Below are 20,429 nucleotides of genomic sequence, written 5' to 3'. Positions count from 1 at the left end.
AAATGTAACAATAAAGGCTGATTTTTATTTCTCTGTCACACCTACACCCAAGACTCTGCGCAGTAGTCTATGTTAGGGGTGTGCACAAATAGTCCAATATTTGAATATGCAATCTGTAATTGATATTCGAAAAAATAAAAAGACTATTCGAATTTTACTGTTTAAAAGGTTTCTTTTATTTGATATTCACAAAATGTTGAGGAAAGACAGCTGTCCATCACAGCATTCACGACAGGTAAGCGCAGCTGTAACCCAAGTGAGCAGAGAAGATAACTTATGTGATAGCAAAATGATTTTGAGACATATGCTTCCTTTAAGTTTCATCGAGGGAGATATATTTACAGAAAATACAAAGTGCTGCTGTTGGAAACTTAGCTTAACACACGTTATGTATTATCGTTATCTTTGTGTCTCTGCAACGTCTGTCAGTGCAGCTCGTTTTCTCACCCGAGCATGTGGATATTATAGTTTTTTCTCAACATGAACATGTGAAACAATATAAACACGATAATCATATACTGACTCGAGTGTATTATGTATATTACGTTTGTACGATAACTGGAGCTTTATTAGTGTTTTTTCCCGTTCGCGCTGCTTGAACTTAAATGCTTTTGTTCTTTATATGTGTAACGTATGGGACGGGACAACGGAGTTGGAGATCCACATGCAGGCTTTATAAATAGGATGAGCGTAGTCGTACAGGCAGAGGGTCAAACACCAGCAAACAGATACAAGAAGGCAAGGCAAAAGAGTAATCCAATCACAGGCAAAGGTCTAGGCAGGCAGCAAACGATCATCAACAAGGAAACGGTCCAGGTCAAAAACACAGGCAAGGATCAAGCAACATTGAGACAAGGTCGGATACAAGGCTAAACAATAGCTGTGTCTCATTTCGAAGGCTGCGTCCTCCAGAGGTCACATTCAAAGGTTGCATACGTCATTGAGGCTGTATCGTTTCAGAAAAGTAAGTAGGACTCTCCGAACGTGACCTTTGAATGCGTCCTTTCACAGGAATTCGGAGGATGCGTGAGGTGTATCCTTCTGCTGCAGATAGCCCACAATTCTTTGCGTCTCTGTTAACAACCGTCATTTATTTGAAAAAAATAAAAAATAAATGGCGGCGTCGGCAAATGTACATACAAGCGAAGATGTGTTTAGATGTAAGTAGTTTCAAGTTTTTTTTGTTTTAAACTTTCTTCCTAATATCCTCCTCTTTTGTCTCTGTAACGGATATCTGTTGTACATAAGCCAGCTCCTCAAGCATTAACAAAAAAAAAAAAAACAAGTAAATACATTTTCTTTTAAATTACATACAAATTTATTAATAATTTTCATTCATTGGCTGAGAGCGCAACGAGGCTGCCGTGAACGCGTTGGCATAGCAACGATATACTTCCTGTTTCCTTTCCTGCCTGTGTGTCCTACAAAAGACGTCTCGTTTAATTCTGGCTAAGGACACTCCATATACCGCATCCTCACAGAATTCGTCCTCTTGAGGATGCAGCCTTCGAAATTAAATTAAATGAGACACAGCTATAATTCAGCAATGAGTGTGTGTGAGTGCAGCTTATAAAGTGTCACTGATGGGAAACAGGTGCGAGTGCATGATTGGTTCCTAGGTGGGGGGATTGTGGGAAATGGAGTCCATATGATGATAATAGAACACAGACCCAGGGCACATGTAACAATATGTTAAGATATAGTGTAAGCTTGTTTTGTATTGCCTAATCGTAAGCTTGTCTAGAAATGGTTACAAAATCTTGATAATATATAAAAAAATAACATCTTTCTCGTTTAACGTCATTTAAATGAACGAATATTAGTTTTTTACGAGCACATATATTTGAATACAAAATTTTGGAAAAATGCCCATCCCTAGTCTATGCGTCGGTTTTTAATTTATACTTCAGTGTCGTTGTCGTGTCACGTGCATGCAGAGTCCACGTAGTGTCCACGGTCTTGAGTATCAAGGCAAAAGCCAAAGAAGAAGCACCTTGTCATGTACGTTGTCAGAGAAGCAGCAAATAGGTAACGACTTTTGTTGTAGTTTGATTGCATGTATCCCCTGAAACAAAGTTTTTTCATTCCTATGGAAGTTGAAAACACCCTGTTACGAGGTTCAAACGTGTGGAAGGAAGATGGCAGGGTCAGCGTGACTGGAACTCGTGGTTTATTCAGTTCTTATATGGTACAAACAAATAAAAGTTGTGCTCTCTGCACTCTCAAAACTTAATCAACATAAAGCTGTCAACACAGTAATCAAATTCCAGTCTCCACGAGTGTCCAGTCAGTCTCTCTCTCAGCCACTTCCTTTTTCCTGGTGGCTTTATCTGGTCTTCCCATGTCAATTACTGCAACGAGACACAAGTGTTTATCATTTGCACTTGACCTACTTATGCACCGCTCGTCTCCTGCCTCTCTCTCCCGCTGCAGACCTCGTTGAACCACGCACCCCTTGCCACACACTCGCTCTTCTCCGATTGCTCCGCACCAATTTTTTGACCCAAGGGAGGGATTTTAACAGACCAATCACAGCGCTTGCGGTCTGGGTAGAATTGATGCGTTGTTACATCTTTTTTAAGAGGTTCGCATCAGGCTATGTCATAGGCTACATGTGGTACTCACAGCCTACGCTGTACCTACAGCGTACACGTGATGCAGAAGTATAAATCAGCCTCTTCAGGAATAAATCAAGTATAAATCAAGTCTTCAGGAATGCTTGAAAATTACAGGCAGGTGTATTTTAGGCATGAAACGTAACTCTGCAAAAGAGTGGTCCTCCAGTACCAAAGCTGCCCATCCCTGATCCATAGGATACAAACATGTTGTTGGTTTTGATGCTTTAAATGTTTAAATTGTTTTATGTCTATTTTTGCCCTAGACCTACTGGCACTGAGAGAGGCGAGTCTTGAACTTAATGAAAGGCAAGAAGAGGAAGAACATTATTATAAACATCATTTCATGACTGGGGAAAGAGCGACACAGGCTTCCTCACAAAAAGAGCCCAAAAGACTGGAACTAAAAGTTATTTCACCTGCCAACAGTGTGGAAAGAGTTTCACATGTGAAGAAACCCTTAAAGTCCACATGAGAATTCATACGGGAGAAAAGCCTTACACCTGCCAACAGTGTGGAAAGAGTTTCAGACATAAAGAAACCTTTAAATACCACATGAGAATTCACACTGGAGAAAAGCCATATATCTGCCAACAATGTGGAAAGAGTTTCAGTCATAAAAGAAGCCTTATAGTCCACATGAGCATTCACACTGGAGAGAAGCCTTACACCTGCCAACAATGTGGAAAGAGTTTCACACGTGAAGAAAGCCTTAAAGTCCACATGAGAATTCACACTGGAGAAAAGCCATATATTTGCCGACAATGTGGAAAGAGTTTCAGTCATAAAAGAAGCCTTAAAGTCCACATGAGAATTCACACTGGAGAAAAGCCATATATTTGCCGACAATGTGGAAAGAGTTTCAGTCATAAAAGAAGCCTTAAAGTCCACATGAGAACTCACACTGGAGAGAAACCTTTCACCTGACAACAGTGTGGAAAGAGTTTCACACATGAAGAAAGCCTTAAAGTCCACATGAGAATTCACACTGGAGAAAAGCCATATATCTGCCGACAATGTGGAAAGAGTTTCAGTGACAAAGGAAACCTTACAGTCCACACAACTATTCACACTGGAGAAAAGCCTTACACCTGTCAAGAGTGAGGAAAGAGTTTCAACAGAAAAGGAAGACTTGAAATCCACATGAGAATTCACACTGGAGAGAAACATTATGCCTGTCAACAGTGTGGAAAGAGTTTCAGTCGAAAAGAAAGCCTTAAAGACGACATGAGAATTCACACTGGAGAAAATCCTTATTTTTAGATTTTGAAAGTGCTGTAAATAATTCTGAGTTTCAGCATTCCAGCAAAGGTGAATTGAGAGAAGGAGTTCTGAGAGTGTTACAGAATCTTGTTGGACCAAAGGTGGACTGGTCAAAGATCACTAGTTGTGTATAGAAGAAGGATGAAACTGTAAGTGAGTACACTGAAAGATTTTGTCAGTCAGCTGCAGCATACAGTGGAATAGCTGACACTCCAGAGAAGGTGTTAGAGGATAATGGACCACTGGTCCGCATGTGGTTTGATGGGCTTTCATCAGAATACAGAAATGCATTGCCTTTCTTAGACCTCACATGGTCCAATGGAACCCTGCAAAACAACTTGGATAGGTTAGCTATTTGGGAAAGAGACTCAGATGTCAAGACAAGAGTAAAGATTGCAGCAGCATCCTTTAAGGTCAACATAGAGAAACAACAGAAACGTAAATGTCCTAAAGAGAAGGCAGTTGTCATTACTGTGGTAAACCTGGACATTGGATGAAAGAGTGTAGAAAAAACAAAAAGACATTTAAAGAAATGAACAGCTTTACTCAGCTCCTACTCAGTCTACTTGCTACATTGAAACTGCCCCTCCCCTCTTCTCCAAACACTTGGAGCAACAGCTTGTTGACATGCTAACCATTTGGGCTGTGAGTGCTTAATTTCCCCAGTAATCTACAAGAAAGCTGAAAGACTCATTCTGAACAAAAGAAAGTTGACTGTCACTTCCACCATTGGGGTACACTGGTTAAGTACACTCACAGCCTTAAATGTTATGCTACAGCACACTCCATTCACTTATCCATCCTCTATGGGTTATGATGTCTGCTATGACTGATGTTTTATTGGAAGATGGAGATGTAGCACAGTAAAGTTTGCAAATTAACTACAGGAAGAGAATAGGACACGCAGACCAGTGAGGAGCCCAGGGAAGAACCGAAGTGCATAAGGCCTCGGGGGCCAACCCTGTGGTGAAGACTTCCTCATAGGTTTCCCCTTCTCAGTTTATCCCCACCTTACTGGTCTATAGGTGTCAAATTGATTAAGACTAGGTTAAGAAAAAGAAGAACAAAACCACTATACGATCACTAGAAGTTTATGATGATCAGAGTTAGACAGAAAAAACTATACGATCATCAGAGGTCTAACGTACTAAAGTCTATGCATGAATACTGCTGGTCTGCTGTTTCTTTGTTTTCTTGTGTTGCAGGTATGTGTATATGCCATGACGGCTCATAAGCAGCACCTGGTGTAAAGCATCACCTCAGATATCCATGTACAACCTTCATGACAATATCTGAGCAACTTGGAACAGACATGGAAATGCGTTGGAAATGGACTCCACAGCTATTCAGGCGCCATGGACTTTTAGGACTTCCACACTTATGCTACATGGTTTTCTGTGTCATCATGTAGTTTATACAACATATTACCACCCTGTGTTGTATATGTGTGTCAACAGTATACTCAAGTTAAAGAACAACTCTTATGTAAATGTTGGACACGACATAGAATAAGATGTATGTGCCTGTATCTGTTACAAGTTACATGACTGGAAGATGGGACATATGTTAACAAACATAGGTTATAGAAGGGATTTAAGAAGGTTTAAATTTGTATTATGTGAGAGTTATTAGAACTCTCAAAGGGGGGACTGTGGGATTACAAATTTAAGAATCTGTTTAAGATCTGCTGATCCTACATCCTGACATAACCTCACATGAAATACTAAGGTGAAGTATATTGTATTTAACATTTAGAGGTAAAGATAATGACAATTTAAGGAGATCGAGGCAGGCAGCCCAGGTGTCTGTAACATTAACCTTTTGTCTTCATGCACTTCCTGACCATTTGGCAGGACAAGCTCAAGATACAGCTCTGCCTATGTCTCTATGATAATGTAAAGGTATGGGCGATACTGTCAGACTGTGTGGATTAGCACCTATGCATTTGAATGACACCGTTATGCTGATTAGATCATGGCTGGGAAATGTAGGGAATGGGCTGATTCCTGCACTGCATTTGCATGCTTTGTTTAGATTGTCTCCACCTCTACTCTATGTATCCCTCCCCCTTGAATATATAAACTACAAGTACCCTGCCTTAGTTGGACTTGGATGACTACAGCGTACAGCGCGTTCCTCAATAAAGAGTAACTTCTGCTTGAAAGATATCCCAACGTCTCCTGGTCTCTGCTTTGACGAGGAAAAAGTTTCCTACATGCCGTTAGCGGCGTCTGACTAGGGTTGACACGTGGGGTGATGACATCATCATTTCTCAAAATATACGGATAGGCTGTACACACGATAACGCAAAGATGGTGTTTTCAGATTTATCCACTCTGGAACCCGGTTGTTCACCTTCTAAAACGCCGATCCGTGGTGGACAGAAATGCCTATCCGATACTAAATTTATGCGTATTCACAAAAATGTGTCCTCCATGTGGACAGCCCTAAGTTTTCTCAGTGTGTTCCGCACCGTCGACTGAAGTTGGTCCTCGTCTCTTTTTTTTCTGCCCGGACGATTTGATATGTTGAATCGGCATCGATGCTCCTCGGGCCATCAGGCCACCTGATCATTCTGCACAGCCTGCTGGTTCGGAAGCATTTCATCTTACGCAGGGCGCAGAAGGGACGTGCTATTTGTCCGTCGGCTGTCTAGCATCGTTTGGTGTGTCAGGGCAACATTGGACACAGACGTGAGCCAAAACACAGTCTGCTTTTCGACACCATCTAGGTTCGTCGGTGTCGGCTTGGTGTGTTCCTGCCTTTATACCTGCACTCTGTGCAGGAATGGTCTTCACACAGGAACGAAGCCTTGGGGAACCCATGAATATCACACTGAAGAGAAGTCATTTACATGTGGTCAGTGTGGAAAGAGTTTCATATTTAAAGGGGACCTTAAGTTCCACATGAGGATTCACCTCGAAAGAGAACGGTTTTAGAGTCGTCACTGTGGAAAGAGCAGAGGTGTAAAGAGTACCTAAAATAACAATTCTTGAATAAAGTACACATAACTTTACAACGAAAATGACTCAGTTACAAGTTAAAAGTGACCAATTCTAAGACAATTTGAGTTAAAGTCGTGGAGTATCTGATTTTAAACTGTACTTAAGTATTTACTCATGCTGAATTTAGGCTTGAAAATCTTCCCCCCCTACGCCTCCCACTTTTCCAGAGCTTTACACGCCCATTTTCACAGAGATTTTGAGCTTTGAAGGACCAGGGGGAAAACAGTGGGCGTTTCATGACCATTTAACAATGGACAAAATTATATCTATTTCTTCCCCCCTCTCTCTGACCTCCTGAAGGCTGCTGTTTAATTGGCATTCGGCAGAAAAGCGAAACACGTAGGAAAAAACTAAGACACGTTGGGGGAAGCATTTCAATAACCCTATGAATGCATATAAAAATGCTGAATCAAATCAAATTATTGGAATCGCATCGAATTTTAATGTAAATCGTCTTGAAAAGAATCGTTCTGAATTTGCAAAAATTGTTCGTGAACAAATTGAACACCTATGACTGTGAATTGAATCGATTCGCTGTCTACCCCAAGATTCACAGCTCTAATATTCACCCTTTAAGACATTTTTAATAATATTTGAATAAAGATTTTGTAAGTATATTGGTTCGGGCCCTGGTGCGGAGTCGGGAGCTGGCTCGGGCTCTGGTGCGGAGTCGGAGCTGGTTCGGCCCTGGTGCGCGGAGTCGGGAGCTGGTTCGGGCCCGACTGGTGCGGCCCTGTGGCGGAGGTCGGGAGCTGGCTCGTGCTCTGGTGGGCGGAGTCGGGAGCTGGCTCGGGCTCTGGTGCTGATTCGGGAGCTGGCTCGGACTCTGGTGTGGAGTCGTGGAGCTGCGTCGGGTTCTGGTGTGGAGTCTGGAGCTGACTCGGGCTCTAGTGCAGAGTCTGGAGCTATCTCGTGGAAGGCTGGAGCTGGCTCGAGGGGCAAGGAACTTGGTTGGCACGGCAGGGCAGGGGAGCTTGGGTGGCGCCGGCAGGGCAAGGAGCTTGGGTGGCACAAGGTATGGCCTCTGGGGTGGCCTTCGGGCCTACAGCGAGCTCTGGGGCGGACTCATGGGCTGGAACGGGTTCTGGAGGCAGACTCACGGGCTGGAATGGAGTCTGGAGATGACTTGGTCACAGCTCTACCACTAGACGCTGGCGAAGCGGCCATCTTGTCCGTAGACGTTTGGCGGAACGGCCATCTTGTCCGTAGACGCTGGCAAGCGGCCATCTTGTCCGTAGACGTTGGCGGAACGGCCATCTTGTCCGTAGACACTGGCGAGCTTGAGTGCGTAGCAACCAGCGGCTTGAGTGCGAAACGGCCGGCGGAGGCTTCGGATGCCAGCTGCTCGTGCGAAGTCAGCGTGGATCTTCCACACTGGACAACAATCCTCTCCGCTCGTGGACGGATCCGAGACGTGACGTGACTCTGGGCGATCAGCGAAGACGTGACTGGACTCTGGGCGATCAGCAGAGACTAGGGCTGGGCGATATGACGAAATTGATCGTATATCGACGATGTCTCATATGTATCGCGATATCGATTATAACAGTCAGTTACAGACGATAAAGCGACAATATCGTAAAAATGACAATTGATAAACCTAGGAAGTTGCCAAATACATTATAAATAATCTAGTAGTTACCATACACTTGCATTTTTATTGTTTTTGATGCATACAGTACGTGTTAAGCAAAACATTAAAGGTAGTAGGCTAGGATAAGACGTCTGTATAACCTACGCAAAGAGAAGCACGTTACAAATAACGAACTCGACATAGCTTGGCTACAAGTTTTAAACGGCTCTAGAAATATTATAGGCTATTAAAATATAATTAATAGAATATAAATAATAGCCTACAAATAATCAAACGTGGAAACCTGTAAAATTTAAAAGATACGTAAAAAAGAAAATGAAAGCGAAACCTTTAAACAAATATTTTATTCACACAATGCTAAATTAAATGCTAATGCAAAATTAAAACAAATGATTTCGTTTTTAGACAAAATTTTTTAAAAATAAAATAAAATCCAAACACCATAAAGTTATTTAATTGAGCCTAATGTTTCTAAAACATTAAGCTAACGAAACAATCTAACGCAGGTTTCTAGACAGGATAACAAGCATATTCACCTTTTCCGGGGTTAAAGCATTACAGTATGGGGTGACAATTTGACCTGCTAAAAACCCTTTCTGAAGGACTGCTTGTTGCAGGTACACACAAAAATTTTCACGTTACAAGACACATGAGTGGGAAGCGGCTTTCATTATATTTCCACCACGCAAGTGGGTTCTCCTCTCCGTCTATTACATCCTCCAAAAGATAGGCCGCGAGCTCAGCCGCTGCCCGATCCGCTTCACTCGTAGGTGGTTTTTTGGTCTTTCCCAGGAGATCAAGTCAGTGTGTTTTTTTTCTTCTTCAAAGGCACCTCTTGAGCGATGGTGATTGTTCTTCCGCATTCTCAAGATTTTCATTCGACGGCACTCTGTGATGGCATTAAGCACTTCTGTCTTAGTTTGCTCCAGTTCGTTTCAAATTAAAGCCTCCTCTGTAGCAGGGATCAAGCAGAGTGCTGATTCGGAGAAGTTTTTGGGTTGCGTGGTGTGTCATATTTGGCGTCTAATTCCTCCAAGATGCCAGTCTTAATTTTTTACCTAGCTGTGTGTCATCGTCGGTTTCCGTTAAGACGCGGCGTGTGTGTTGTAGCACCGGGGTGACAGACGAAACAGTAACATATGTTTCTCCTGACAAAACGTCGGTCAATTCTGCTACAGGCTTCAGTCCATTGTTAACAGACTCCAGGACTGAAATATCTTGCCACGTTAAGTTTGGTAGTGGACGTCGGCTTTTGTCATCCGCAAAGACCCGTCGTATTGCTGGAGTCTGCTCCAGAATCCTTTCTGTCATCTTCAGCTTCGAGCCCCAGCGCGTTGGACTGTCCCTACAATTAATTAATAAACAATACAAAAAACATTACTAATTAAATTTAGTAAAAGTTTTAATATCAATCTTTTAAGACTTGTTTTTCTTTTAAAATAGATTAAATAATTTATTTTAAGATATTTAAAATTTAAAATTACGTTTGTATTTTGTAATTGTAATATTACTGTATGGTTGTAAATTTATATAAAAGGTAACCATAAGCTTGTAGCCTATTTTAAATATTAAAATACAGATGTTAGAATAAAAATGTAATATAAAAAAATGAAAGAATAAATAAATAAATAAAATCATGTACATTGACCATGCACATTTTAACCAGATTTAAATTTTAAGTTAAGTATTTGTAATTTTATTAAACTTTGTCTGTCTTTGTTGTCATTGGGTTGCGTCAGATCAAATAGTGGCGAGTAGAGCTGTCAATCTTCCAATTTAATACCATTCAAATTTCATTTTTCTTTAATATTCGAATAGTTAATGCTCAAATGCAGCCCGTACTTTACTATTGTGCATTGTCAACCTTGTACTAAAACATTATCTAACAAGTGTATTGAAGCGCCTCTCTTGTAAAGGCTAACGGTGCTCGGTTAGCACAATTACAGCATGTTCGAAAGCACAGCCGAAACGATTTCATAAACTAACAATAGCGTTAGCCACAATGCCAATGGCTGCTGTGGAAAAAAATTCAACGATCACTAAATAAGAGACAAACCTTTTCCAGTTGTCTTTATAAAGATTTATTTTCTTGCAAGAAAAGAGTCAACAGTCAAACAGTGAGTGGCTGCAGACTGTGGCCGCCAACCATAACAATCCTTTGGTTTTTATACCTACCTCTTACTCAAGGCTAACGCCACTCTTCTTCTGTAATCACTACTGTGATCACACGATATTAGTAAAATATCTAATTGAAATTACTTTGACTGACATTGCAGTTGTGATATGATATTGGAGGGAATGATCATTTTTGTATCATTATTCTCATCGTAAAATATTTAAAAAAAGATTGAAGTGTTTTTTTTTTTTTTTTTGTGAGAATCTGTACCAAACAAAAGATTTTTTCTTTAGTCTGGATTTGTAGGCCAGGATGTCTCTGCAGCACCACAGTACTTTATTTTAGAATGGTATGACATTTTGCCTTTAACAAAAATTGCGCCCCCGCTGCGATTTGGATATTGCACTAGTTCATATTACGATTTGGATAAAATTGTGATTAATTGCGCAGCCCTACCTACTACTGATCATGACTGACTGACATTTCCGATTTGGTTTGTTTAGGTTCACCCAGGTCTGTGGGCCAGGAAAAGTTAACTAGTCGTGAGTATATTCTTTCATTGCTGAATATTGCAGGCAGGTCACTAGGACTATTGTTCATGACTGACTGATGTTTGTGACTGATGTTTCTGCTCTCCATTGCTTAGGTACACCCAAGTCTGTGGGTCGCAACAGGTCAAGTAGTGGTGAGTTTCACACTTTACCATCTAACAGGCGACCAGTGTCCATTTGTTTAACATAATCACTATTCACCTGATAAATGGTTACCTGCAATTGTTACCTTATACGTGTTTCTGCTACATTAACCCATTACACTTAGCTCTTGCCATGAAAAATACACTGTAATAAGATTTATTTTAGGTCAAAATTAATTTTTATGTTGATTGTTTCACTGAAAATCTTTGGTTGTTTTAACAAATAAAGTGCCAGTGTTCAGTTCACATAATTTAATTGAGCCAACTGAGCTTTTTTTTTTAATGCAGCAAGTTTTGAAGTTTTTGGCTCAACATGGAAACACGGCTAGTGAGTCTCTTATATGATAGGCAGGAGGAACACAGTCCAGTCCTTGAAATCTTTTTAAATTGGTGCAAGAAATCAAATCTTACTCTAAACATCTCCAAGACAAAGGAAATGTCTATTAATTTTAGAGAGCAAAAAATTTTTTTTAATTAATAGGCAGCCAGTACAATCAGTCCAAAATTATAAATATCTTGGTGTACTTGACAATAAGCTTAAATGGGATATGTGGACTGATCATATACTGTGAGTATGAAGTCACAACAGAGAATAAATGTCTTAAAGAAATTACTCTCCTGTAATGTCAACAACATTAGCACAAAATTAACTGTTGTATTTTTTTTCCCCGTCATATTTAAAACAGATTCAAACAGTTTTTCCTCAAGCAATTCAAAGTTCAATTAATAACTGATGATCATTCTTTTCCTTTTTTTTTTTTTTTTTTTATTGTGATCCATGATTCCTGTGTGAAAATTATATAAAAAGTTACATAATGACTTCACTGCCAGTTCACTGTTCACACACACAGCTCCATTGCAGGCTATGGAGGCCCCCTGTTGGATAGGTAGACATCGTTCAAACTTCTCTTTCTTGCAGCTCTTCATTAAAAGCACACCTGTTTTGATCCTCCATTTTAATCTGGAGCGTTTCTTCACAGCAGCTGCTCTTGGTAACAGACCTGAGAGTCGATCACCGAACTGATGGAGGCTTTAAGATTCACAACTACAGATGAGATTCTGTGAGAGAGGAGAAGATCCTAAAAATCCACTGCCCAGTTTCAGTTCATTCAACACAAATATGATGGCCAAACCTGCAAAAACAATAAATAAATGAACAAATGTAAAAAAACAAAACAAAACAAAAAAAACATAAATATATATACAAGGAAATGTGAAAAAAGAAAAGTATTTATACTTACAGTATATTTGAGTATTTATATATTTTAAATGCACATGGAACGAAATAAATGTGGAAATAAATGCATAAATAAATAAATGAGAAAAAAAATACAATTATACATAAGGAAAGAAAGGTATAAATACTCGTTTATTTTTATTTTTTTCTCATTTCCTTGTATATTTATATATGCATTTATTTATGTATTTTTGTTTTGTTTTTTACATTTCTTCAAATATTTATGTATTTATTTATTGTTTTTGCAGGTTTGGTCCTCCACACACAAATGATGAAGTGAACTTCAGTTTGACGTGTTTAAGTGGATTTACTCAATTAAATCATGACAGAATTTGCAGTAATTGTGTGGTTTTAACTCATTTTAATTAAGTTCATTTAACAAGCAGCAGAAATCATGTTTACAGTGTAGATTAAAAGATGGACAGATTAATAATTCCTGATTGTGATGTTTATCTCCATCAGATTCCCATCGGCTCACTCTGGATCTGAACACAGTGAATAAACGCCTCCATCTGTCTGAGAGGAACACAGTGATTACTAACACTGTCCCAGATCTTCAGTCATCAGATTTGATGTGTATCAGCAGGTGTTGTGTAGAGAGAGTGTGAGTGATCAACGCTGTTACTGGGAGATTGAGTGGAGTGAAGATTATGTGTCTATATCAGTGTCATATAAGAGCATCAGCAGGAAGGGAGCGGGTCTTAAGTGTGTGTTTGGACATAATGATCAGTCCTGGAGTTTGAACTGCTCTCACTCCAGTTACTCATTCATACACAATAACATAGAGACTGATCTCCCTGTAAAGCCCATCAGCAGTAGAACAGGAGTGGATGTGGATCACAGTGCAGGAACTCTGTCCTTCTACAGCGTCTCTGGAGACACAATGAAACACATCTACACAGTCCAGACCACATTCACTCAACCGCTCTATCCTGGGATTAGGGTTTGGTCTGGATCATCAGTGAAACTGTGTTGATGAGAGATTCTACCCATAATGCTTTGAGCTCATGATGAATCAGTGACAGTGAGATGTTATAGAGTCTCTTCATTACATTAATACTGTGACACTGAAATATCATGTCAGAATAAATGTGTGTGTGTGTCTCTACTTGTTCTGATGTAAATCAGTTGTTTTTATTGTAGTTTCTCGTCAATCTCTTATTACTGTCAAAATGAGCTTCAGCTGAAAGTGTTTCTTTCAGGTATTAAATTACTTTAGCTGAAGTATTTGTGTCAGTAATGTAGGACCAAATTACTCAAAATTATATTATTAAATAAATCTTGAAATATTTTAATAAATGTTTAACTGCAGTTTATATGTATATTGTATTATGAGGAGCAGGAGTGACACTTAAAGTCCCCGTGAACCGGAAGTTGTAAACGACTTTTCTCCAATGTTGTGGCGTATTTCCAAGTGAAACGGAATTGTAACACGTGGTTGAAATCAAAAGGAAGCAGGATCTATACGCAGCAGAAGTTTTATTCTAACAGAATCCAAAAAAAGAAACTCAGGGAACAGACAGGAACGGAACAACGTATACGAACTGACAAAGAACAGATTAAAACACAGGGCTTAAATACACAGTGAACAGAAGGACTAATGAGACTAATTAACAGGACACAGCTGAACTCAAACACTAATTCACATTTATTTGTATAGCACTTTTCACAATACATATGGTTTCAAAGCAGCTTTACAGAGGATGTCAACATTACCATTTAGAGAATGCAGTTAGCAAATAATGTAATAATTTAGGCAATTCATTTACAATCACTGTTAGCAATTTAATTAAAGGTAGAAGCAATGAGCTCCTGGAAAAATGAATGACATATTAACAATAATTAGGATATATAGAAATTTGCGAATGTGCGTGTTGATCCAGATGTAGCGTCATCTGAAGTCCTCGCAGGAGTTGGTGCTGTCTCTTCAAAAGTGTTGGTCATCTGAGGTTTTCTTAAGAGGCTGGAACCAAACTGAAGCTGATGTACTCTCTAGTCACGTAGCTGCTGTTCATAACATTAAGCAAATATAGTCATGTGCAATTGATCTGATATGAGATGCATTATGTGAACGCTTGGCTAAAGAGATGTGTCTTTAATCTAGATTTAAACTGGGTGAGCGAGTCTGAGCCCCGAACATTATCAGGAAGGCTATTCCAGAGTTTAGGAGCCAAATGTGAAAATGCTCTCCCTCCTTTAGTGACTTAGATATCCTACGTACAACCAGAAGTCCGGAGTTTTGTGATCTTAAAGGATTAGTTCACTTTTAAATAAACTTTTCCTGATAATTTACTCACCCCCATGTCATCCAAGATGTTCATGTCTTTCTTTCTTCAGTCGAAAAGAAATTAAGGTTTTTGATGAAAACATTCCAGGATTATTCTCCTTATAGTGGACTTCAATGCCCTCCAAACGGTTGAAGGTCAAAATTACAGTTTCAGTGCAGCTTTAAAGGGCTTTAAACGATACCAGACGAGGAATAAGGGTCTTATCTAGCGAAACGATCGGTCATTTTTCGAAAAAATACAACTGTATATACTTTATCCTGGAATGTTTTCATCAAAAACCTTTTTGACTGAAGCAAGAAAGACATGAACATCTTGGATGACATGGGGGTGAGTAAATTATCAGGAAAAGTTTATTTAAAAGTGGACTAATCCTTTAAAGAGCGTGAAGGATTGTAGGGCGATAGAAGATCGGTTAAGTACACAGGAGCTAAACCATTTAGAGCCTTGTAGGTCATTAGCAGTACTTTATAATCGATACGGAACTTAATAGGTAACCAGTGAAGAGATGATAAAATTGGTGTTATATGATCATATTTTCTTGACCTGGTAAGAACTCTAGCAGCTGCATTTTGTACTAATTGTAGCTTGTTTATTGAGGAAGCAGGACAACCAGCTAGTAATGCATTACAGTAATCTAGTCTAGACGTCATGAAAGCATGAACTAACTTTTCTGCATCAGAAACAGATAACATATTCTGTATCTTAGCAATGTTTCTGAGGTGGAAGAAGGCTGTTTTTGTAACATATGAAATATGATTTTCAAAGGACAAGTTGCTGTCTAATATAACACCCAGGTCTTTAACTGTGGAGGATGGAGTAGCAGTACATCCTTCTAAATACAGATTGTAGTCTGAGAGATTCTGTGTACAGGTTTTTGGCCCAATAAGTAATACTTCAGTCTTATCTGAATTTAAAGGGATAGTTCACCCAAAAATGAAAATGTGATGTTTATCTGCTTACCCCCAGGGGATCCAAGATGTAGGTGACTTTGTTTCTTCAGTAGAACACAAATGATGATTTTTAACTCCAACCGTTGCCGTCTGTCAGTCAAATAATGCGAGTCAATGGGAACTCTATCAATAAGAGTCAAAAAGCCGAACAGTATTTATATCATTTTTTACCTCTAAAACACCACTATGTCCAACTGCGTTCAGCATTCGCTTAGTGAGGTCTGATCGCGCTCTGACAACGGCAGTGATGTCTCACACTCATTGAAGCGCGAGACATCACTTCCGTTGTGAGAGACAGAGTCCAATTTCCTTAATAAAGATGAAGCTGCATGCATGTAAACAAGATCACCATAATCAATTATTGATAAAAAAAGTACTCTCAACCAGCTTCTTTCGGGCCTCATAGGGAAAGCAATTTTTTAAACGATAGAGGAACCCCAGTTTTGGTTTAAGCTTCTTGAGCAAATTATCAATATGGACATTAAATGCAAATTTTTCATCTAAACAAATACCTAAATATTTATAAGAACTGACTCTTTCAATTTATGTACCATGTAAAGTTGAAATTGTCACATCTATATCCTTTAGATGAGTGCGACTAAAAATCATATATTTTGTCTTCTTTGAATTTAAAACTAATTTTAATTGTGACGACGAATATTGTGTAACATTAAACGCATTTTGTAATTTCAACAGAGCTTGATTTATTGATGATGCTGCTGTATAAATAATTGTGTCATCAGCATATAGATGTACATTAGCGGAGTCTACTCCAAAACCTAAATTATTGATAAAAATAGAAAACAGAATAGGAGATAAAATAGATCCTAAAAAACTCATTTTTTTACTTGAAGAAAAGGAGAATTATAATTTTCTAAATTCACACACTGTGTGTCACGATTTCTGTCTGGACTACACTTCCCATAATCCTCCCTGCCTGTCACATGCACACTCCACACCAATCATCCTTTGCCACATACACCTGTAGCTTGTTATCTTGACTATTTAAGACTCACTCACACACCACCTCATTGCGAAGTCTTGTTTCACCTAGTGTACATTTCTGAGTGTTATTATCCTGTCTGCCTGTTACCAATCCTGTCTGTTTACGATTCCCTGCTGCCTGCCTTTGGACTGTATATTGTTTCCCAACCTGTGAGTGATATCTGCCTGTCTGTTCCGGTTCCTGCCTGTTACCCGTTATCGACCCGTTGCTGCCTCTTCTGTAACGAAGCGGGACTCAGGCAGGGATCCAATTGCAAAGCTTTATTAAAAGTGAGTGTGGTCGTACAGGCAGGGTCAAACAGGGACAAACAGGAACAGCAAGGGACAGGCGGAATCATGGTCAGGATACAGGCTGAGATCAAGACAGGCAGATATCACTCACAGGTTGGGAAACAATATACAGTCCAAAGGCAGGCAGCAGGGAATCGTAAACGGCAAATAGACAGGATCGGTAACAGGCAGACAGGATAATAACACTCAGAAATGTACACTAGGTGAAACAAGACTTTGCAATGAGGTGGTGTGTGAGTGAGTCTTAAATATCCAGATAACAAGCTACAGGTGTATGTGGCAAAGGATGATTGGTATGGAGTGTGCATGTGACAGGCAGGGAGGATTATGGGAAGTGTAGTCCAGACAGAAATCGTGACACACTGAGTACGTTCGGATAGATAATTATCAAACCATTTTAGAGCAGCTTCACTAATACCTATAGATCTAAGTTTCTGTAATAATAAATTATGATCAACAGAGTTGAAAGCTCTTGAAAGGTCAACATATAATGGAGCACAGGACTTTTTACAATCTAAGGAATTTATAAGGTCATTAGTAACTAACAGAGCTGCAGTTAGGGTACTATGACCTGCTCTAAAACCTGACTGGTGATCATTAAGAATATTATTATCTGTTAAAAATTGTTTTAATTGATCATTTATCAATGATTCGAATGCTTTAGCTAAAACTGGTAATCTAGAAATAGGACGATAATTACTAGGATCTGAAGGATCTCCACTTTTTAATAATGGAATAACTGATGCAGACTTCCACGCTCTCGGTATAATATTTGAAATCAGACTTAAATTAAAAAAATAGATGCAATTGGTTCTGCTTGTAATGAAGGGTCAGCAGAGTGGGGATCCATTTGCAGCTTTTATTAGAACAATCACCAAAGTAGACAGGGGCAAGGGCAAAGACATAAACAGGGACAGGCAATGGTCGAGGCAGGCGGCAGACAAACGGTGTCAAGTCACAGGCAGAGATCAGGGCAGGCGGCAAGCAAACACAGTCCAGTACACAGGCAGGGATCAGGGCAGGCAGCAAAGAATCACAGAGAATAAACAATCCAACGGTAACGGAGAAACAGTTCACAAGAAAACGCTCAGTAATGATCACCGGGGCAAATCAAGACTTCGCGGTGTGTATGTGTGAGTGTGTGGCTTAAATAGTGTGAGTGTGATGAGGTGCAGGTGTGTGCGCAATCAGTCCCAAACGTAGTCCGAATGGGAAACAGTCAGTATTCAGGTGATGGCTCCCTCCGGTGGTGCGGAGGAGGAGGCGAGGGAGCCACATTCGTGACAGAGCCCCCCCCCGCGAGCGGCTCCAGACGCGAGGAAGCGGGCGCCGGAGTCTACCACGTGGTCGAGGGGCCGGTCTCTCCGGATGCGTCCGATGAAACTCGTCTATGAGTGATGGGTCCAGGATATCATCCGCATTGACCCAAGATCGCTCCTACGGGCCGTACCCCTCCCAGTCGACTAGGTACTGTAGTGTCCTCCCCCGGCGCCTGGAATCGAGCAACTCTTGAACCTGATAGGCTTCCTCGCCTTCGATCATCAACGGGGGGGGTTGTGGGCTTCGGCTCCCTCCGGCTCTCCTCTCGGACCACCAGAGGGTTTCAGCAACGACACATGGAAAGTGGGAGAAACACGGTAGTTAGCGGGTAATTTTAAATGAAATGATACAGGAGTAATTTGTTTGAGAATTTGGAAAGGCCCTACAAACCTGGGACTGAGCTTTCTGCATGGAAGTCGTAGACGCAGGTCCCTAGTTGACAGCCAGACCCACTGTCCCACGGAGTACTCAGGATTGGGGCGACGATGTCGATTGGCCTGTGTCTCTTGCCTTCTAACAGCGGCAAGAGATTGTAGATGATGATGGGCCAGGTCCCAGGTCTCCTCGCTTCGTTGCATCCACTCGGTTACTGATGGTAGGTTGGATGGTTCCCCGGTCCAGGGAAAGAGTGGCGGTTGAAAACCCAGGACGCATTGGAAGGGCGTGACACCCGTGGCAGGTTTCCGTAGGGAATTTTGAGCATACTCAGCCCACAACAGATAGTAGCTCCACTCTGACTGATTTCGTTGACAGTATGTGCGTAAGAATCTGGTGAGTTCTTGGTTCATGCGTTCGGTTTGACCATTGGATTCAGGGTGGTACCCTGAGGTGAGGCTGATGTTGACGTTTAATTGTTTGAAAAAAGCTGTCCATACCCGGGACGTGAACTGTGGACCCCTGTCAGACACAATGTCCTCCGGAAGACCGTAGAAGCGGAATACGTAGTTGCATAAGACCTCCGCTGTCTCAAACGCGGTGGGTAGCTTGGGAAGTGGTATGAGTCGGCATGCCTTGGAGAATCGGTCGACTACTGTGAGGATAGTGGTGTGGCCACGGGATTCCGGGAGGTTGGTGACAAAGTCAATGGCTATATGGGACCAAGGACGTTGAGGGATGGGCAGCGGCTGTAGTAGGCCTGCTGGGGCTTGGTGTGTAGTTTTGGAAGTTTGACAGTCTGTGCAATTGTTGATGAATTGGGTCGTGTCTGTTACCGTGGTGTCCCACCAGAACCGGTTCTGTAGTAGGTGTAGTGTGGCTGTGATGCCTGGATGGCCTGAACTGGGGAAATCGTGAACTTGGTGAAGCAATTTGTTGCGGAGCTGTACGGGTACAAAAGTGCGGTTTGGTGGGCAGACGGGTGGTGGTGTTGTTTGTTCGTTTGCCTGGGTGATTTCGGTCATGACGTCCCACTGAACTGGAGCAAGCAGCAGTTTGACAGGAATAATGTTCTCTTCGCTCTCTGTTCGTTCTACCCCCTCTGCTTGACGAGATAGCGCATCTGCCTTGACGTTCTTTGAACCGGGTCTGTAGGTTACCGTGAACTGGAAACGAGTGAAGAACATGGCCCATCTAGCTTGTCGGGGGTTCAGACGTTTGGCAGACCGGAGGTATTCCAGGTTCTTGTGATCCGTGAGTATGGTGAATGGGTGTTGTGCTCCCTCCAGCCAGTGGCGCCACTCCTCCAACGCCGCCTTCATTGCCAGAAGCTCCCAATTGCCTACATCATAGTTGCGCTCTGCTGCCGACAACTTTCTGGAGTAGAATGCACATGGGTACATTTTTGCTGGATTACCTTGGCGCTGTGAGAGTATAGCCCCGATGCCTGTGCTGGAGGCGTCGACCTCGACTATGAAAGGGAGCTCTGGGTCTGGGTGGCGGAGAATGGGTGCGGCGGTGAATCGCTCCTTCAGTTCTTGGAAGGCGTGCACCGCCTCGTGGGACCAGGAGAGGCGTGTGGATTGTCGCTTAGTCATGGAAGTCAACGGGGCTGCAATGCCACTGAAGTTTCGGATGAATCGCCTGTAGAAGTTGGCGAACCCCAGGAATCGTTG

At 41.2% G+C, this 20,429-nt stretch overlaps 1 pseudogene; it reads left to right on the top strand.

Annotated features, from left to right (window-relative positions):
* The first annotated feature begins 3,001 nt into the window (after positions 1-3,001).
* LOC127508909 (gastrula zinc finger protein XlCGF57.1-like) lies at positions 3,002-4,320 on the top strand (annotated as a pseudogene).
* Positions 4,321-20,429: the final 16,109 nt, after the last annotated feature.

This window comes from Ctenopharyngodon idella, chromosome 3, assembly GCF_019924925.1.
Source record: "Ctenopharyngodon idella isolate HZGC_01 chromosome 3, HZGC01, whole genome shotgun sequence".
NCBI lineage: Eukaryota > Metazoa > Chordata > Actinopteri > Cypriniformes > Xenocyprididae > Ctenopharyngodon > Ctenopharyngodon idella.
Note: the sequence above shows the minus strand (reverse complement) of the source record. Positions and strands in the feature narration are given on the sequence as shown.